The 22,667-nt window shown below is 37.3% G+C and overlaps 1 protein-coding gene across 4 annotated transcripts in view; it reads left to right on the top strand.

Moving 5' to 3' along the window:
• The first annotated feature begins 632 nt into the window (after nucleotides 1-632).
• The window catches only part of NEK5 (NIMA related kinase 5), a 121,544-nt gene continuing 99,509 nt past the window's right edge, over nucleotides 633-22,667 (top strand). For 3 of the 4 annotated variants that reach the window (XM_053708385.1, XM_053708386.1, XM_053708382.1), the window contains exon 1: nucleotides 1,129-1,237. The gene's annotated coding sequence lies outside the window, so the exon portion shown is untranslated. Of the gene's footprint in view, nucleotides 722-1,128; nucleotides 1,238-22,667 lie in introns of those variants that run through there. The other variant, XM_053708383.1, reaches the window with a different exon arrangement.

Genomic DNA, 22,667 nt, shown 5'->3' with positions numbered 1-22,667 from the left:
AGCTACTGAGCCTATCTAGATAGGCTTTTCAGCAAAGGATATAAAGAGAATTAAGCAAATTAGATAATATAAGTAAATTAGAGAGTTGTTTAAAAGTGCATGCTCTTTCTGAATCATAAAAGAAAAAAATTGGGATTCATGTCCTTTTAAGTAAGTTTTTAAAAGGTTTTATAATGGACTTTTATATCATTATCTGGGCATATTATTCTTTATAATAGTGTCTATTATATGCAGTTAAAGGGACAGTCTAGTCAAAATGAAACTTTCATGATTCAGATAGGGCATGCAATTTTAAACAACTTTCCAATTTACTTCTATTATCTAATTTGCTCAATTCTTTAGATATCCTTTATTGAAGAAATAGCAAGGCACATGTGTGAGCCAATCACACAAAGCCTCTAGGTGCAGCAACCAATCAGCAGCTACTGAGCATATCTAGATATGCTTTTCAGCAAGTGATACCAAGAGAATGAATCAAATTAGATAATAGAAGTAAATTAGAAAGTTGTTTAAAATGACATACTCTTTCTAAATCACGAAAGAAAAAAAAATTGGCTTTCATGTCCCTTTAAATTACAATTGGTGTATACTGTACCTTTAAGCTGCAGGACTACACCTCCCATAGTGCACCTGTCAAGGAGGGGCATCTCTCCTTTATTTACCTTTTCAGTATGTGCAATTACTCAATGCAGGCAGACAGGCAAGCTGGCAGGAGCTCTGAGTAAGTATTCATTGGGCTGTCTGTGCTGTTGTCCTGAGCCTGATATGTGGGGCGATGAGTGACTATAACTGATACAATATGGGGATTGGGGTGATAGAACACATAGGAGGGAAACAAGGGATTTTGACTGTGATGTTTGCGTTCTGTATCCATGGCAACCAGGAGGGGAGAAGCCAATATCTGTGAGTCTTCTTATCAGCAGCTCAGCCTCTTGCTCTGCAGGAGCTAAATATAGGGAGTGTTTGCTTCATTGCTGGAAGTGGGGAAATTGCTTTGAAAACAAATACATCTGTTTTTTACTGACTATATAGTATTACAATCAGATACAGTTACCATACTTTCTGTTTTACTGCCCTTCACTATAAGGTATTTGTTTACCTTACCCAATTTCATGTACTTCTTTTTAGTGGACAGACATTTGATATTTATAGGAGTACAGAGCTTTTCTAAACTGTATTGCAAGAAGAAATGTGTTAGCACATGATTGCTGGCCCAAAGACAGCGCTAGGATACTAAGTAAGTTTTGTGTGTATATTTTAGTCATTAAAACCATCTCTGTTTATCATCATCACAATAATAAGGACATTATGTGTCACGGTATTTCAGTCCTTTGTGTATGACCCTTATATGTATTACTTGTGCATTCCCTTTTAATACTTTGTTTTGTATTAAAAAGTACTTCTTTAAAAAATACACGGCTGTAGTTTTATTTTTTTTGAGAAAACTATTGTAAATGTCTTAAAAAAGTAATTTAACCAGAATAGTTGGATTTAGTGTAAACTTAAAGGGTTGATGTCTGACTTAGTAGAAATGGGCTTGGAGAAATTAAGCTAAAAAAAACACAATTTGTGTAAAAAGAAAGTTTTTAATAATTAAACCCTTAAACATTTTTGTTGTAATTTTAGAGGTGTTATGCTGTTCTAGGCTGGACCAGTTTCCAGTGTTGTAACTGTTACTGTGCCATTCTAATAATATATTAACTTTATTAAATGTGGTCTAGAAATTGAATGAATTATTGAATGCCAAGAAATGTAATGCTAGATTGTTTTAAAGGGGCAATGGCATTAAATTGCTGAGTACAACTACAGTAGAATAGTTACTACTCACAATGCTATTGTTTTCCTTCTGCGCCTGCAGCTCTCTTCAAAGTTATTCTATCATTTTAACCCCTTACAAGTATTAGTTAGTGAAGTTCCACATCTTCATACTAAGCGCAGCCATCTTGGAGTTTATATTCGTTATTTAACTTTTTAAACTGTGGGAAAAAAAACCCCTGCAGAAATGTACCACTTCTGTCCTTCTGTGAGCGAAACTAAAGTGAAAGTAACAGCTGTCAAAAAGCAGATCTGTGAAAGTGCACTGCTTCTGTCACAGTTGTACCCAGCAGTTTAATGTCCCTTTAAGTATTCCCTCAGACAGAATAAGCCATTTAGTTTTTATTTGTGTATGAACTGCTTTTAAAGAGACATCAAAATCAAAGTGAACCCATATATTTCAGTTAGAATGTACAAATAAATAAAATACTTCCAATAACAAATGTACTTTTTCTTGTTGATACAAAGCTCCTTTTCATGAGACCTAGGCACTGGAGTGTGTATGCTTCTATGTATAACATTGTTACAAACACAGCTGCTAATATAGTGGGTATGACACATGCAGGCTTCCTACATTTTTCAAGGTTTGCTGTTGAGTTTTGAAGGATTTTAATTTACATTGTATCTATCTGAATTCTGAAAGTTATTTTTTACTTTAATTAAAGGAACATAAAACTGCTTGGATACACCTTTATCACCCTGTTGTTTATTTCTCATGTGACTGTAGCTCTATTCAGATTTATATACTTATTTTGACCCATTACAGTTGCAAGTTAGTGAAGTGTTACATCTTCATACTGGGTGCCACCATCTTGGAGCGCACATATTCTTGTACCCTGTGACAGAAGATGTTGCTTTCCTTTTGTCTTTTTGTACCTTGTAATTCAGTTTAGCTCACACCAACAGAGTGGAAGCTAAAAGTTACATAACAAATATATAAAAAAGCCCACATGAACTATATAGATTATAGAGAAACTGCAATAATGTATAGCTCATACTCTGTATACACTAAAGTGCACTATATGGTTTGTCAAAAAGACAACAATGTCACTGATCTATAAATGCTCACCCTTTTTGTCACAAGAGAATATTTTAGTTCCACGATGGGAGGTGCCAGTGTGAAGATTTGGAGCCTCACTAAGTGGTACTTGTAAGTGGTTAAAATATGAGAACCACTTTAAAAGAGCTTAGGGTACAGGGAGAAAAACAATTGCTTTCTAACTCAAGAGCATTTTAAAGGGACAGTCTACACCAGAATTTTTATTGTTTAAAAAGATAGATAATCCCTTAATTACCCATTCCCCAGTTTTGCACAACCAACACAGTTATATTAATATACTTTTTACCTCTGTGATTACCTTGTATCTAAGCCTCTGTAGACTGCCCCCTTATCTCAGTGCGTTTGACAGACATGCAGTTTAGCCAATCAGCACAGACTCCTAAATAACTCCATGGAAGTGAGCACAATGTTTATCTATATGACACAAATGAACTAGTACTGTCTAACTGTGAAAACTTTCAAAATGCTCTAAGCTAAGAGGCAGTTTTCAACTGTATAGAAATCAGTTTGAGCCTGCCTAGGTTTAGCTTTTCAAAAATACCGCCAAGGGAACAAAGGAAATTTAATGATAAAAGTGAATTGGAAAGTTGTTTAAAATTGCATGCTCTATCTGAATCATGAAAGTTTAATTTTGACTTTACTGTCCCGTTAAGCTAACCCTAAAATCCACCCTTGTAACATCTAACACCCTGCTGCACCTCAGAACATCAAACATGATTTAAAAATAACCTTGTTCTCCTCATCTTAACCAGGTCTCTAAACTGGATAAATGGATTGTGCAATGCAGTCCTCATGGGAGTGGTCTAAGGATAGATCAGGGAACTCTATGAATAAAAACATTTGTGGGTAAAAATAGAACTTTGTTACATAGCCAAGACCGCTGCTCTATAACCTATCCGCCTGCTCTGAGGTGGCGGATAGAAACCAACCCGATCGAATACGATCGGGTTGGTTGACATCCCCTGCTAGCGGCCGATTGACAGCGAATCTGCAGGGGGCGGCATTGCACCAGCAGTCCACAAGAACTGCTTGTGCAATGATAAATGCCGACAGTGTATGCTGTCAGCATTTATCGATGTGCAGCGGACATGATCCGCAATATCGGATCATGTCCACTCGCACAATAATAAATAGGCCCCATTGTCTTAAACATACAGCAATGTGTTTTGTAGCAGTATTTGCAACAATGTTTGTAGCAATGTTATATATAGTGTATAAGAGACATGCATATTACTGAGCCTACCCCAGTATGCTCTCATGGAAAGAATTTAAGTTTCAACCAATTCCAACACAAATGAGGGGCACTAGCTCCCAAACATAATGTCTGGCCCCTCCATGTGCTCCCTTGCTTTCCTACCCCATCACTACCCACAGCACACCCACCCGCAAATTACTGGTGAGCCTTCTGGAAGTGCCCCCCCCCCCATTTAATTTCTAGAGACACCACTGGTTTCAACAATGGAAATCATGAGAAAGAAAGAATTACCGTATATTTGATAACAGAAGTAAATTAAAAAGTTTTATAAAATTGTATCTTCTCTTTTGAATTGTGAAAATTTAATTTTGAATTTCATGTCCTTTTATCTTCATTGCATCAGTTTTATTCCTGTAGTGTAAGTAGCAATTACTGAAATGTCCTACTAGAAACTCCGCCCTCCCCCCCCTGTTATCAGTGTTTAGACACAGGCATTGTATTTCAACTGAGCTCACATCTTCTAGGCAAGCTCCAGCAGATAATCCCTGTGAACTTTTGCATTCTACCAAAACAACAATAGATATAGATACAGCCATAGAAGGAAATGTGTGGGGGAGTTAGAGCTTTACAATTCGGAAACTTAAATGAAAGGGTTAATGGTGAGGCACTGCAGTATACATTTGCAGGTAAAGTTATTAAAGTACATATTATTATAATATTTTGTCTCTATCCCAACTTGTTTTATGTCCCTTTAAGTATTGCCCCTTTAAATGGGTTTAATCTATCGACATCTATAGAGCATCTGTCAAGTCTATAGAACATCAAAAACACCTGGCAGAAAACAGCTGTGTGCGATCAGACATCAAAGTAAAATGTTCAAACTGTTGTTTTAAAATACTTATACATGTCCCTTATGAACATGTTACACATATTACATGTCTCCAGCTATTGTGATTACAGTTACATTACATGGACATAACTGCCAGGGGCGCAAGTCTCAAATGTTGCCCATTGTAATGAATGCTGCCCTGCATTATGCATTTTTCAGCAGCTTTTTCATCTAAAAGGGATGTATGGTAATCCTAAACCTGCCACTTCTTGTTCTTCTCAGAGCCTCAGCCAGCTGAAGGCAGGAAATGTATATTCACAGCAGGGCCGGGCATTTTATTAAGGCAGTGCAGCCCACTCTCTTCCCTGCATTCTGTTGTTCAACCAACCCCAAAACTAACATGTATAATGTACTGGTTTCATTTACAAAAACATTTAAAGGGACAGTCTACCATAGAATTGTTATTGTTTTAAAAGATAGATAATCCCTTTATTACCCATTCCCCAGTTTTGCATAACCAACACAGTTATATTAATATACTTTTTACCTCTGTGATTACCTTGTATCTAGGAACCTTCTTCCAGCCCCCTGATCACATGACTGTGACTGTTTATTATCTATTGTCTTAAATTTAGCATTGTATTGTGCTAGATCTTAAATAACTTTCTGTGCCTGAACACAGTGTTATCTATATGGCCCACGTGTACTTTCTGTCTCTTTGTGTTGAAAAGAGATTTAAAAAGCATGTGATAAGAGGCAGCCCTCAAAGGCTTAGAAATTAGCATATGAGCCTACCTATGTTTAGTTTAAACTAAGAATACCAAGAGAAAAAAACAAATTTGATGATAAAAGTAAATTGGAAAGTTGATTACAATTAAAAGTCCTATCTGAATAATGAAAGTTTAATTTATGCTAGACTGTCCCTTTAAAGGGATATTAAACCAAAAATGTTCTTTAGTAATTCAGACAGAGCATAACATTTAAAAAAAAGTTTTCAATTTACATCTTTTATAAAATCTGCTTTGTTCCCATGATATTCTGTGTTGGAGAGATACCTAGGTAGGCATCTGGAGCACTACATGGCAGGAAATAGTGCTGTTGTCTAGTGCTCTTTCAAATGGATAACATTTTTGCAAAACTGCTGCCATATAATGCGCCAGAAATGGTCAGGCTCCTAAGCATGCATCCCTGCGTTTCAAAAGAAGATACCAAGGGAACAAAGAAAAATTAATAATAGCAGTAAATTAGAACATTGTTTGTAATCACATGCTCTATCTGAATCTTGAAAGAAACATTTGGAGTTTTATATACCTTTAAAGTTTGTAACAGCCTTCTGACACTGTATTTTGTTTATTGGTTGTCATTAAATTGTAAACTGAAGTGCAATAAAAAAGAAAACCCAAGAAACAGAAGTTATTGAATTTCACATTTAAAGGAATAATTGCTTAATGCTCTTCAGCCTGTGTAGTTACAGTCTCTCAAAAAAGGGATAGTTAGCTGGTTCACAGGCATAGCAAGTCAGTGAAACCAGGACAGGGCTGGCCCTACCTCTTTCACAAATAATAATGCTGGTGACTGGGTGAGGCAATACCAACTGGCCCACCGGGCAAATGCCCTGCATGCCCTATGTTCAGTCTGGGCCATTTTCACAGCAAAAACTGTGTAGAGTAGGGTTCATCAGAGGATAAGTCCAAAACAATTACTTATTCTGGCATTCATGGACTTCCAACATTTTTAATATGATTATTCAACAAGCCAATGCAAAGGTCATTTAGTCCTCAGTCTTTCATCCTATTCAGGTTCATACATTATACTACTACGGGTTAATACTTAAACATTTCATAATGTACTAGTATTGTTAAGTTGGTTAGTTATGAGAACTAGAATTTTTCAGACAATAAAGAGAAGCACCAAACAATTCCTCATTAGATATTTGCTTATATCTCTTTCCTGTGCGCATAAAGAAGATGGGAAAAAAAACAACAAAATCAAATTCCCAATATGATTCACAGTCCCTACAATTAGGAAGTCCATCACCAAACATTACAAAGAGAAGATGAGTAGCTAAATATTGTTATATGCAAATAAAAAAAGCAAAACAATTAATGATGCACAAATTGGCTGTAAATAAATGTGTATTTATTTGAACGTTATCTATTTCCGAAATGTGAGACTGCAAATAACAATAGATAAATATATTGCAGAAACTATTAAATCAAAACTGAAAATCCATTTATACTATAATAAGTGTTCTTGTTTTCTTTTTAATATTTATTGGCTATAACTAATCAGATAAATCTGTGCCGTGTGCTAAAAGCAATATAGTCCCTTTATGGGGAAAGACACTGCATTCTTTTATCTGATCGATAAGAAATTCAGGAAGGCTTCTGACATTTAGTCCTATGTCAGTACTGATTGGTTAATTATTAAACCCTTGTTAAAGTAGAGGCCTCTTCTTTGCTGTTAATGGAGGTTTTGAAGGTAGATAACACCGGAAATACTAGGATTACAGTACTCACTCATCAGGGGCAATAAGGTTGTATATTTGGATTGTGTCCCATAGCTGCCAGTGATGTGCAATAGTATTGGGGGATGTTTGCTTTGGGGATCATGTATAGACTCCCATAAGTTTAGTTTCACTTAATGGCGTCATGAAAAGGAGGCTCATGGATGTTAGTAGAGGTTGCATTGTAAGCGCAAGTAATGAGCTCACCCAGAAGTATTCATTATAATGGCTCATGTGTGTATCAGCGATTGTATTCTAACCCATAGAATATTCATCTGTTGCAGACTATTAGCAAGTAACTCAAATAAGCAAATATAAGAATATATGCAATTATTTTTGGAATAGTGATTGTCTTCTACACAGTAACTGGCATTCTTGACATCTAAAGCACAGTAGGCAAGGAGTTGATTTTTGGTTGCCACATCACCTATAGGAAGTCAGAATCCCCAATCGCCATATTAACCGCACAATAATAAAACTACATTCAAAGCAAAAACACTAAAGCCAAAACATTCATGATCCAGATAGATAATGTAATTAAAAAAAAATATATAAGTCTGTTATTCACTGATGGCTATATCTCCATTTGACTTAGGTCATAAAGGCTGATATGAAGGCCTGGGGTTAGCTGTTAATATACTTCTTTCAGATGAGAACTGACTGGTATTTTTGGTCTGGATTGTCTTCCTGCTTAAGAGGTGATTTAAAGGGACATGAAACACAAAAGTTTTCTTTCATGATTCAGATAGAACATACAATTTTTAACAACTTTATAGTTTACTTCTATTATCTAATTTGCTTGTTTCTCTCGATATCTTTTGTTGAAAACAATATCTAGGTAGATCTGGGAGCTATCAGCTGATTGGTGGCTGCACTTATATGCCACTTGTCATTGGCTTACAGATGTGTTGTTCAGCTAGCTCACAGGAGTCAATTGCCGCTCCTTCAATAAAGGATATCAAGAGAATGAAGCAAAATTGATAATATAAGTAAATTTGAAAGTTGATTAAAATGGAATGTTCTATCTGAATCATGAAAGATGAATTTTGGGTTTTAAGTCCCTTTAAAGGGATAGAAACGTCAAAATTTAAATGTGCATTTTTGCAATATACTTCCTTTAGCAAAAGAGTTTCTAGTAAAAGTTTTGTTTTTCAATGGCATACACACATATCCTGTGAGGGCTCATGCACCAGTATTCTAACATCACACCTTCTCAGGGAGTCAGCAGTGGCTTGTATAAGACAAATTAAGTCTTCACAGAGGCAATAAACTCCCCGCCAGCTTTTTTAGAAGGTGCAGTGTTGGAATACTTATGTACAGGCCCTTGCAGGATATGTGCATATGTCTCTGAAAAACAGTAATAACTTTTAATTGAAGCATTTTTGCTAATAGAAGTATGTTGCTAAAATGCTTCTACTTAAAATTTAAATGAATTAATGCACATTTAAATTTTGATCTTTCTATCACTTTAAAGGGACACTCAATCAAAATGAAACTTTAATTATTCAGATAGAGCATGCCATTTTAAACAACTTTCCAATTTACTCCCATTAACAAAATGTATACAGTCTTTTTATATTTAAACTTTTTGAGTCACCAGCTCCTACTGAGCATGTGCAAGAATAAGTGTGTATTAATTTGTGATTGGCTGATGGCTGTCACATGGTACAAGGGGAGTGGAAAAAGACAACTTTTAAAATTGTCAGAAATAAAATCTACTACTCATTTGAAGTTCAGAATAAGTGCTATTGCATTGTCTTGTTATCTTGCATTTGTTGATTATGCAAATCTACTGTGTTGACTGGTCCTTAATATGCTACAAAAATCTTCTACTCTATGGCCTAGATTTGGAGTTTGGCGTTAGCCGTGAAAACCAGCGTTAGAGGCTCCTAACGCTGGTTTTAGGCTACCTCCGGTATTTGGAGTCACTCAAAATAGGGTCTAACGCTCACTTTTCAGCCGCGACTTTTCCATACCGCAGATCCCCTTACGTCAATTGCGTATCCTATCTTTTCAATGGGATTTTTCTAACTCCGGTATTTAGAGTCGTGTCTGAAGTGAGCGTTAGACATCTAACGACAAAACTCCAGCCGCAGGAAAAAAGTCAGTAGTTAAGAGCTTTCTGGGCTAACGCCGGTTCATAAAGCTCTTAACTACTGTACTCTAAAGTACACTAACACCCATAAACTACCTATGTACCCCTAAACCGAGGTCCCCCCACATCGCCGCCACTCGATTAAATTTTTTTAACCCCTAATCTGCCGACCGCCACCTACATTATACTTATGTACCCCTAATCTGCTGCCCCTAACCCCGCCGACCCCTATATTATATTTATTAACCCCTAACCTGCCCCCCACAACGTCGCAGCCAGCTACCTACAATAATTAACCCCTAATCTGCCGACCGCAAAGCGCCGCCACCTACGTTATACTTATGTACCCCTAATCTGCTGCCCCTAACACCGCCGACCCCTATATTATATATATTAACCCCTAATCTGCCCCCCTCAACGTCGCCTCCACCTGCCTACACTTATTAACCCCTAATCTGCCGAGCGGACCGCACCGCTACTATAATAAAGTTATTAACCCCTAATCCGCCTCACTAACCCTATAATAAATAGTATTAACCCCTAATCTGCCCTCCCTAACATCGCCGACACCTAACTTCAATTATTAAGCCCTAATCTGCTAACCGGAGTTCACCGCTATTCTAATAAATGTATTAACCCCTAAAGCTAAGTCTAACCCTAACACTAACACCCCCCTAAATTAAATATAATTTTAATCTAACGAAATTAATTAACTCTTATTAAATAAATTATTCCTATTTAAAGCTAAATACTTACCTGTAAAATAAATCCTAATATAGCTACAATATAAATTATAATTACATTGTAGCTATTTTAGGATTAATATTTATTTTACAGGTAACTTTGTATTTATTTTAACCAGGTACAATAGCTATTTAATAGCTAAAATAGTTAAAATAATTACAAATTTACCTGTAAAATAAATCCTAACCTAAGTTACAATTAAACCTACCACTACACTATCAATAAATAAATTAAATACAATACCTACAAATAACTACAATGAAATAAACTATCTAAAGTACAAAAAATAAAAAAGAACTGTTACAAAAATAAAAAAATATTTACAAACATAAGAAAAATATTACAACAATTTTAAACTAATTACACCTACTCTAAGCCCCCTAATAAAATAACAAAGCCCCCAAAATAAAAAAAATGCCCTACCCTATTCTAAATTACTAAAGTTCAAAGCTCTTTTACCTTACCAGCCCTGAACAGGGCCCTTTGCGGGGCATGCCCCAAGAAGTTCAGCTCTTTTGCCTGTAAAAAAAAACATACAATACCCCCCCCCAACATTACAACCCACCACCCACATACCCCTAATCTAACCCAAACCCCCCTTAAATAAACCTAACACTAAGCCCCTGAAGATCTTCCTACCTTGTCTTCACCCTGCCAGGTTCAGCGATCGGTCCAGAAGAGCTCCTCCGATGTCCTGATCCAAGCCCAAGCGGGGGGCTGAAGAGGTCCATGATCCGGCTGAAGTCATCATCCAAGCGGGAGCTGAAGAGGTCCATGATCCGGCTGAAGTCTTCATCCAAGCGGGGCAGAAGAGGTCTTCCATCCGATTGAAGTCTTCATCCAAGCGGGATCTTCTATGGTCATCCATCCGGAGCGGAGCGGCAGGATCCTGAAGACCTCCGACGCGAAACATCCATCCTGGCCGACGACTGAACGACGAATGACGGTTCCTTTAAATGACGTCATCCAAGATGGCGTCCCTCGAATTCCGATTGGCTGATAGGATTCTATCAGCCAATCGGAATTAAGGTAGGAATATTCTGATTGGCTGATGGAATCAGCCAATCAGAATCAAGTTCAATCCGATTGGCTGATAACTTTATAATAATAGCGGTGCGGTCCGGTCGGCAGATTAGGGGTTAATAAATGTAGGCAGGTGGAGGCGACGTTGTGGGGGGCAGATTAGGGGTTAATAAATATAATATAGGGGTCGGCGGTGTTAGGGGCAGCAGATTAGGGGTACATAAGGATAATGTAAGTAGCGGCGGTTTACGGAGCGGCAGATTAGGGGTTAAAAATAAAATGCAGGTGTCAGCGATAGCGGGGATGACAGATTAGGGGTTAATAAGTGTAAGGTTAGGGGTGTTTAGACTCGGGGTACATGTTAGGGTGTTAGGTGCAGACTTAGGAGGTGTTTCCGCATAGCAAACAATGGGGCTGCGTTAAGAGCTGAACGCGGCTTTTTTGCAGGTGTTAGGTTTTTTTTCAGCTCAAACAGCCCCATTGTTTTCTATGGGGGAATCGTGCACGAGCACGTTTTTGAGGCTGGCCGCTTGCGTAAGCAACTCTGGTATTGAGTTGAAGCTGCGTTAAAAATGCTCTACGCTCCTTTTTTGGAGCCTAACGCAGCCTTTATGTGGACTCTCAATACCAGAGTTATTTTTATGGTGCAGCCAGAAAAAAGCCGGCGTTAGCTACGCGGGTCCTTACCGACAAAACTCCAAATCTAGGCCTAAGAAAGAAACAAGTGGGCTAAAAGAGGCTGCACCTTGAATGAGCACCGTCATCTATGACAAACCATTATATTCATTCAATGTTAAGTGCTTCTTTCTTATTGTTTTGTATGTATGCATCTCACCCAGGAGAATAAGTGTATTAAATAAGTTTGTTTGGTCCTTAAACTTTTATAGCAATCATCTACCTCAGATGATGAAAATCTTGTTTAAAGAGGAGAGGCCCCTATTTCAAATGAGGGTACCAGATGATCACCATGACAACACTAATTAAGCACATAACATTAATTATATGAAACAAAATCAAAGGGGGTAGAGTGACTGTTCTCTTGCACCCAAAAATATATAGAGACAATCCTTTTCTTGGAAATTTCCAATTTTGCAAAAGCGATATTAGCGATACACTGAGTAATACCAGTTAAGCGCAATGCGAACGCGACCTCACTTTCACATTGCTAGGGAGCCTTGTTGTCATGCTGTCAAATGGATGAGAAGTTTGTGCAGCGAAGGTGGTAAGTAGCGCAGCGTTGGCAGCAAATTGTAAATATATATATATGTATATGAGTATATACATATATATTTATGTGTTAATATGTGCATATAAGTATAGACATATGTATTTACAGGGAACACACAGATCATATAGACTGTAATGTAAAGGCACTTTTCAGTGACGTTTTTTTTCTAACATCCCACACCCGCTCCCTCTCCCTTTAGACCCCAAACGGCTTTTTGCCATTATTTTATTAAAAAATAAAGATGCTACTATCTTTGTTTTTGAATAAAGTATATTACAATTGATTTTGTGGGCATTTGGTGGACATTTATCAAATTAACCAGATATCTGATCTCTGGTTGATTATATAAGCGCTAATTGCTACCACGAGCTTGCAGTAGCAATAACCAGCCACTTGTAATGGCTGGTTATGTATTGCACGTCCGCAAACGGGCAAATGATAAATTAGCACTCCATTTGTAATCTAGCCCCATGTATGCTGGAAAATGACACAAACATGGGGTTGCCAGGTGTCCAGTATTCAACCGGACAGTCCAGTATTTTAGCAGGCTGCTAAGTAAAATCTTTTACATTTAGCTAACAATCATAAACTTAACAAAAATCTATTTTTGTTAAGTTTATGATTGTTAGCGAAATGTAAAAGGCCTTAAATACCTAAAAGAATTACAAATATGGAGCAGAAAGAATTGAGGGGCAATCAAGAGGATCAAATCACCTCTGTTTATGTTTGTTATTGTCAGCCAAAGAGGTAAAATGATTGATTTGAATGTTACTGGCAGCCAAGGGTTAAAATGACTGCTTAAGTAAGCACAACACTACACTTAGCTGTGAAAAATATCCATTGTTGGGGCTTAGGTAGAGGTTTTGGGTGGCAACTTGTGACCTCCATTTACCATTGTGCCCAGTCAGCGACAGGTTGTCCAGTATTTTTGTGTAGGTTAGCTGGCATTTGTCATTTTAGGGTGTTTCTGTAGTCTGAAGCTATTTTGTGAAAATATAGTATCTGTTAAAAACAAGGTATGGTTAACTCACAAAAACTCCACTGTGATTTATGTTTAAATGCAATGAGCACAGAAGACTAAAAATGCTTCAGCACAGAGGTCTGAAATAGCTCAGGAGTGAAAGTGTAAATTTATGTCACTTTTGGTTACTAATATTCATTATCCCCCACACAAACTCACACACACACACACGTATTTACACATACACACACACACATATACATACATACATAAATAAATACATACATACATACATACATACATACATACATACATACATACATGCGCACACACACATACATAAATACATACATACACGTGCGCACATACATACATACATACATACATGGGCACACACACACACATACATACATGTGCACACACATAAATACACAGTCATAGTCATTGAATTTCATAGTCATTGACATAACATTATGTCACTAGCGACAGCAGTGTTTATACCTAAGTAATTATCCTGTGTTGTTGATATAAACTAATATTCAGACTGAGTTTAAATATTATTATTATTATTATTATTCTCCTTTATTTATAAAGCGCCAGCAGATTCTGCAGCCCTGTCCATGGGTACAAACATAAAAGTATAACGGTGAGACATTACAATCTAAGACAAAATTTAACAGACAAATACAGAGGGAATTGAGGGCCCTATTCCCGTAGGAACTTACAATCTAGATGGGTAGGAGGATGGGAAACAGGAGGTGGGGACTGCAAAGGTGAGACTGATGTTAGTGAGGAGTTAGCTGAGGGCAATCCTTGGTTAAGTGAAATTAATTTGTTAGTGAGTTGGGTGATAAACTTCCTTGAACAAAAAGGTCTTTAGGGAGCGTTTAAAGGAGAACATTTTAGGGAAGAGTCTGACAGCTCTAGCAAGTGCGTTCCAGAGGATTGGTGGCGCACAAGAGAAGTCCTGTAGTCTAGCATGGGAGGAGGCGATGGTAGAGGACGCAAGGAGCAGGTCATTGTTGGATCTTAGGGGGCGGGCTGGAGTATATTTGTTGATGAATGAGGACAGGTAGGGTGGGGCAACATTAGTGAGGGCTTTGTAGGTCAGGGTGAGAATTTTGAATGTAACTCTGCTGTGAATGGGGAGCCAGTTAAGGGACTCGCAGAGAGGTACAGCAGATACAGAGTGTCGGGAGAGGTGGATTAGCCTGGTAGAGGCATTTAGGATGGATTGAAGGGGGGAGAGGCAGGAAAGAGGGAGGCCAGTTAGTAGGTAATTACAGTAGTCAAGTCGGGAAATTACCAGGGAGTGGATTAGCTGTTTAGTAGTTTCAGCGCTCAGATATAACTTATTTTTGGAAAAATATTACTCAACGTTTGTCTGTTAATTAAGCAAGGTTTATAGCAGTTCTAGTTTCAGTTTTATTTTCACATTTTAATAACCTTCTATAATAGTTTAATCAGTGGCCTAGTTACAAAATACATCAGTACATTAATGGTTTAGTGGGAAAAGTGATTTTGTCAGTGACTGAAAGGGACATTAAAGGGACACTGAACCCAAATTTTTTCTTTCGTGATTCAGATAGAGCATGCAATTTTAAGCAACTTTCTAATTTACTCCTATTATCAAATTTTATTCATTCTCTTGGTATCTTTATTTGAAATGCAAGAATGTAAGTTTAGATGCCGGCCCATTTTTGGTGAACAACCTGGGTTGTCCTTGCTGATTGGTGGATAAATTCATCCACCAATAAAAAATGCTGTCCAGAGTTCTGAATAAAAAAAAAGGCTTAGATGCCTTCTTTTTCAAATAAAGATAGCAAGAGAATGAAGAAAAATTGATAATAGGAGTAAATTAGAAAGTTACTTAAAATTGCATGCTCTATCTGAATCACGAAAAAAAAAAAAAAAAATGGGTTTAGTGTCCCTTTAACCTTAATTGTAATTCATAAGGTTTAGAGGGACACGGAAGTCAAAATTAAACATTTGTGATTCAGAAAGATCATGCAGTTTTAAGACATTTCAATTTACGTCAGTTATCAAATTTACTTTGTTTTCCAAAACTGAAAAAGCATACCTAGGTAGGCTCAGGAGCTTTACAAAGTTAACTGGTGATTGGTTGCTACACTCATATGCCTATTGTCAATGGCTCGCCAGATGTGTTTAGCTAGGTCCCAGTAGTGCATTTCTGCTCTGGAGTTGACTTTAACTATGTGTTTAACCTATTTTCAGTGGTTAAACACATAGGGGTCCATTACAATCCATTAGAAAACTTTTTTTTACCTACTTAAGTCCCCATAGACTAAAGGATTGTGATCAACCCCATAGTTATATGTAAAGTTCAATAATAAATGCTCTAACACATTATAGCGGGTATTTAGTAGGAGGAGCTACAACCAGAGGGGTGTGTCATGGGGGTGCCTAGGACTGCACATAGATGGGATTATGCATGATGTGGGCAGAACGGGGCAACCTTTGGAAATTAGAACATTTGCCCTGACAGACGAAGCTGCAGGAAGGACAGCAAGCAGACAACCCTGCACAGTCCGTTATGGCTGCAAGGTATCTTTTAACAATGGTAGTTTCAAATGACTTGAGTGGGTGGTTATACTAAGATAAACAGAATTAAATGCCAGGGGGGGGGGTATTTGCTCATCTTGCTTTGGACAACCATGAACATTTTAAAATAATTTTTTATAAAAATATTTTGTTTGTTGGAAAGCCGGTTTTCCTACACTGGAAAATAAACCCTTTTATATATGGGGGTTTGCTGCAGTCCAGCAGTAGAGCCATAGGAATCTTTCTTATCAGTCAGTGAGTTTCTATCCCATGGAACAGTACTGCACATAAATGAAATAAATGGCCATTTCAGCGTTAAAACAGTAACCCAGCCATTACGAGTCTTGTTGGTATAGCTGTACCATAACCATTTTAACCTGTAACGCAACGTTAGTCCCGCACTAAAAAAAAAATGACGTTTTTGCATGGGATTTCCATAGCGCTGACATTACAACTTTTGCGGTGAGGCTAAAAAGCTTGCGTTTCAGCCTATACTGACACGATCCGTTCCGCCATCTGAGAGCAGTAGTTATGAGTTTTACGCAACAAAACTGTCACACAATACTCATAACTAAAGTGTTACAAAGTACACTAACACCCATAAACTACCTATTAACCCCTAAACTGAGGCCCTCCTGCATCGCAAACACTATATTCAAGTTATTAACCCCTAATCTGCTGCCCACCCACATCGCCGCCACTAATAAAATTTATTAACCCCTATTCCCCTGCACCCCATCGCCCACACTATAATAAAGATATTAACCCCTATTCCAACGCTCCCCGACATCGCCACCACTAAATAAAGTTATTAACCCCTAAACCTCTGGCCTCCCACATTACCGCCACTAAATAAACCTATTAACCCCTAAACCGACAGCCACCCACATCGCAAAAAACAAAATTAAACTATTAACCCCTAAACCTAACAACTCCCTAACTTTAAATTAAAATTACAATTTCCCTATCTTAAAATAAATAAAACTTACCTGGAAAATTAAAAAAACCTAAGTTTAAACTAACATTACTATTATACTAAAATTAAAATAACTATCAATTAAATAAATTAAATTACACATTTTAAAAAAATCTTATATTACTAAAAAAATGTAAATCTACAATTACAAAAAATAAAAAATACTAAATTACAAAAAATAAAAAATATGAAATTATAAAAAATACTAAATTACAAAAAAATAACAAACACTAAATTACTAAAATAACAAACGAAATTATCCAAAATTAAAAACAATTACACCTAATCTAATGGCCATAAAAAAATAAAAAAGCACACCCAGGGCCTTTTGTAGGGCATTGCCCTAAAGAAATCAGATCCTTTACCTGAAAAAAAATACAAAGAAACCCCAACAGTAAAACCCACCATCCAACCAACCCCCCAAAATAAAAAAACCTAACTCTTTTCAGGGCATTCAGCTCTTTTTCTTGCCCTGAAAAGGGCATTTAGCTCTTTAAAAGGTTGCCCAACCCCTAATCTGAAAAAAAAACCCCACCCAAAAAATGTTTTAAAAACCTAACACTATCCCCCGACGATCCACTTACAGTTTCTGAAGTCCAGACATCTAGGCGGCGAAGTCTTCATCCAGGCGGCGTCTTCTATCTTCATCCAGGCGGCATCTTCTATCTTCATCCCAGCGTTGCGGAGCGGGTCCATCCTGAAGACTTCCGGCGCGGAGCATCCTCTTCATACGGTCGCTGCCGTATACTGAATCTTCAATGCAAGGGAGCCTTTTCAAAATAGCGTTCCTTGCATTCCTATTGGCCGATTTGATTTTTGAAATTCAAATCAGCCAATAGGATGAGAGCTACTGAAATCCTATTGGCTGTTCAAATCAGCCAATAGGATGTGAGCTACTGAAATTCTATTGGCTATTCAAATCAGCCAATAGGATGAGAGCTACTGAAATTCTATTGGCTATTCAAATAAGCCAATAGGATTTCAGTAGCTCTCATCCTATTGGCTGATTTGAATTTCAAAAATCAAATCAGCCAATAGGAATGCAAGGGATGCCATTTTGAAAAGGCTCCCTTGCATTGAAGATTCAGTATATGGTGGCGACCGTATGAAGAGGATGCTCCGCGCCAGATGTCTTCAGGATGGAACTGCTCCACGCCGCCTGGATGAAGACTTCGCCACCTGGATGTCCGGACTTCAGAAACTGTAAGTGGATCGTCAGGGGTTAGTGTTAAGTTTTTTTTTTTAAACTTTTTTTGGGTGGGTTTTTTTTTTTTAGATTATTGGTTGGGCGTTCTTAAAAGAGCTAAATGCCCTTTTGAGGGCAAGAAAAAGAGCTGAATGCCCTTTTAAGGGCAATGCCCAAACAAATGCCCTTTTCAGGGCAATAGGTAGCTTAGGTTTTTGTTAGAGTTTGCGGGGTTGGTTGGGTGGTGGGTTTTACTGTTGGGGGGTCTTTGTATTTTTTTCAGGTAAAAGAGTTGATTTCTTTAGGGCAATGCCCTACAAAAGGCCCCTTTAAGAGCTATTCAGGGCCGTCTTTAACACAGGGCAAAAGGGGCAGCTGCCCAGGGCCCAGTTTCTGTTGAGGGGCCCAAGAGTCCTAAAATATATATATATATATATATATATATATATATATTTTTTTTTTTTTTTTTAAATGGTTCATACCATGTGACATGGGGAACACACACATTCAGTCCTAATACTGTCACAGTCAAAAGTACTCTGTTTATATTTATTTTTTTTAAAAACTGTGCCAGACCGTGCCGGTGTCATGTGACATGCCAAGCTATTGCCATGTGCTGTTTTAGATGTGCACTGTGCAGCACTGAATGCAAAGCCCTAACTCGGCATCCAGCCATTCCCACTTCATCAGAAAAGGTCCTACTGGGGTTACCACTGTTACCAGGTCACTGCTCTGGTGGTGGGGATTTTTTCTGGGTAGGGCTGACTGTAGGCGCATTCAGCAGAAAGCTGGAGCGGCAAGGATGTGAGGATTTGAGCATCTGTGCAGCTGCATACACTGCTCTCTTCAGTCTTGAGGCTGTGTGACTCATCTCACACTGTATCCATGCAGCCTTGGACAGACAGCATCCAGTCTACTGGTCCCCTTAGCCCTGCTCTTTCCGCTGTGGCCCTAAGATCAACTAACTGAAGTTTGTTAGGGGAACAGTGCTTTGTAGAAAGGTGTCAGTGGGAAGAATAAGTGAGTGCACACACACCCCTCCCCATGCAGCATTGTCTAGTGCAGGGTGAGAGGGAACTTGTTCCTAGCAAAGAAGTGACATGTACTGCTGTGGCTGATGTATAGTGTCATGCTGATAGTTCACACATTAATGTAAGGTTTATTTTTATAGTTTTTGTTTTCTCTCTGTCTCAGATTTTACAGCTTCCCATAGTAGTTCTGCTGTTCCAGTCACTAAACTTATATTTGTCTGCACCTCTATGCTTCCTCCTCAGTCTTTACCTTGCTTTGCTCCTGTTGGCTGCCCTAAATCTCTTTAACCAGCTAACCTCACACCAGATTCACATTCAAAAGAATATTAAATTAATCCACAGTGGAGGAATTTATATATTTATTTACTTATTAGTACTGCTTAGGTCCAGTTTCACATATTGCAATTTATTTCAAAAATGATTAGCCCAGCAGTGGATGATCCACTGCTGGGCTAATAATTAAAAAAAAAAATAGATTTAGTTGTTTTTTTGGGATGTTGGGTTGGAGAGGCCAAGAAAATGTTTGCCCAGGGTCCAGTCAATATTAAAGACGGCTATTGGTAGTTTATTGTAGGCTAGGGTTTTTTTTTTTATTTTGGGGGGGCTTTTTTATTTTTAAAGGGCTATTAGATTAGGTGTAATTGTTTTTATTTTTGATAATTTCGTTTGTTATTTTTCTTAATTTAGTGTTTGCTATTTTTTGTAATTTAGTATTTTTTATTTTTTTTGTAATTGTAGATTTCAAATTTGTTTAGTAGTGTTAGGTTTTTTTTAATGTGTAATTTAATTTATTTAATTGATAGTTATTTTAATTTTAGTATAATAGTAATGTTAGTTTAATTTATAGTTTAAACTTTTTTTTTTTTTAAATTCCCAGGTAAGTTTTTATTTATTTTAAGATAGGGATCTTGTAATTTTAATTTAAAGTTAGAGGGTTGTTAGTTTTAGGGGTTAATAGTTTAATTTAGTTTTTTGTGATGTGGGGGGCTGTCGGTTTAGGGGTTAATAGGTTTATTTAGTGGCAGTGATGTGGGAGGCCAGAGGTTTAGGGGTTAATAACTTTAATTAATGGTGGTGATGTCGGGTAGCAGCGGAATAGGGGTTGATATCTTTATTATAGTGTGGGCGATGTTGGGGTGCAGGGAAATATGGGGTTAATAACTTTATTATAGCGGTGACGATGTTGGGGAGCGGCGAAATAGGGGTTAATAACTTTTATTAGTGGCGGCGATGTCGGGAGCGACAGATTAGGGGTGTTTAGACTTAGGGTTTATGTTTGGATGTTTTTTTTCCCCATAGACATCAATGGGGTTGCGTTACGGAGCTTTTCATTCCGCGATCGCAGGTGTTAGTTTTTTTTTTCTAACACTCTCTCCCCATTGATGTCTATGGGGCAAGCGTGCACGAGCACATCAAAGCAGCACTTGGATTTTGTGGGGTATGGAGCTCATCGCCACCATATCGCACACACAAGGCGACTTTTCAAAAGCTTGTAATGACAGCGCTATGGACGGTGAAATAACGCAACTTTTGGTGCATTCGTTTCGCACCCTCTATAGCGCAAAACTTGTAATCTAGGTGTTTGTTAGTTATCAAATATACAGCTTTAACTCAACCTTTTACATAGAAATACTTTTATCTTATTTAAATAATGTTTTTATATACAGGCGTACCTCGGAGATATTGCGGGTTTGGTTCCAGACCACCGCAATAAAGCGAATATAGCAATAAAGTGAGTCACACTATTTTGTTATCCAGTGCATATAAAAGTTATATTTACACTATACTATAGTCTATTAAGTGTGCAATAGCATTATGTCTAAAAACATGTACGTATCTTAGTTAAAAATTACTTTATTGCTAAAAAATGCTAATCATCATCTGAGTCTTTAGTGAGTCATAATCTTTTTGCTGTTGGCGTGTATATATGTGTAATGATGTGTATTCATGTGTTTATATGTGTATATATGTGTAATGATGTGTTTATATGTGTATATATGTGTAATGGTATGTTTATATGTGTATTTATGTGTATATGTGTGTATTTGTGTGTGTATATATGTGTATTTATGTGTTTATATGTGTATATATGTGTAATGATATGTTTATATGTGTATTTATGTGTACATGTGTGTGTATATATGTGTATTTATGTGTTTATATGTGTATATATGTGTAATGATATGTTTATATGTGTATTTATGTGTACATGTGTGTATATATGTGTATTTATGTGTTTATATGTGTATATATGTGTAATGATGTGTTTATATGTGTAATGGTATGTTTATATGTGTATATGTGTGTATTTGTGTATGTATATATGTTTATTCATGTGTATTTATGTGTTTATATGTGTATATATGTTGGAAAATTGTAGCAATAGACTTGCTCGACACAGGATTGATACAACCCTTTAATTTGTAAAAAGAGCAATATCTGCGAAGTGCAATAAAGCGAAGTGCAATAAAACGAGGTATACCTGTACATGATAGAAATGAGTCGAGTTTAACATTTCTTGAAGTTAAAGGGACAGGAAACCCCAAAAATGTATTTAATGATTTGGATAGAACATACAATCTCAAACAACTTTCCAATTTACTTTTGTTATCAAATTTGCTTCATCATCTTGTTATCCTTTGCTGAAGGAACAGTATTGTGCTACTAACAGCTAGCTCAACCCATTATAGTTAGCCAATCACAAGAGACAAATGTATGCAGGCACCAATCGGCAGCTAGCTCCCACTAGTGTAGGATATGTGCATATTCTTTTTCAACAAGGGATAACAAGAGAGCGAAACACATTTGAATATAGAAGTGAATTTAAAAGTGTCATAAAATGATATACTCTATCTGAATCATGCAAGCTTAATTTTGACTTTCCTATCCCTTTAAAGCATTTTATTCTGGTTTTGAAACAAACAGGAAATTAAAAACTCTGTGTGTGTTTGGGTATGTGTGTGTACAGTGTGTGTCTGTGTATATGTGTGCGTACAGTGTGTGTGTGTGTGTTTTTGCGTGTGTTTGTGCATGTCTGTGTGTATATGTGTGTTTGTTCATGTGTGTGTATGTACAGTGTGTGTATGTGTGTGTTTATGCGTGTATATGTGTGTGTTTGTGCGTGTACAGTATGTGTGTACAGTATGTGTGTGTTTGTGCATGTATGTGTGTGTTTGAGTGTCTCTGTGTGTGTACAGTATGTGTGAGTTTGTGCGTCTCTTTGTGTATATTTGTGTGTTTGTGTGTACAGTATGTGTGTTTTTGTGTCTGTGTTTATGTGTGTGTACAGTATGTGTGTGTGTATATGTGTGTGTTTGTGCGTGTCTGTGTGTATATGTGTATGTACAGTATGTGTGTGTTTGTGCGTGTCTGTGTGTATATTTGTGTTTACAGTGTGTTTGGGTGTATGTACAGTATGTGTGTGTTTGTGCGTGTCTGTGTGTATATTTGTGTTTA

The sequence above is a fragment of the Bombina bombina genome, chromosome 3 (assembly GCF_027579735.1).
Source record: "Bombina bombina isolate aBomBom1 chromosome 3, aBomBom1.pri, whole genome shotgun sequence".
NCBI classification, from domain to species: domain Eukaryota; kingdom Metazoa; phylum Chordata; class Amphibia; order Anura; family Bombinatoridae; genus Bombina; species Bombina bombina.
This window is presented reverse-complemented; position numbering and strand designations above follow the sequence as displayed.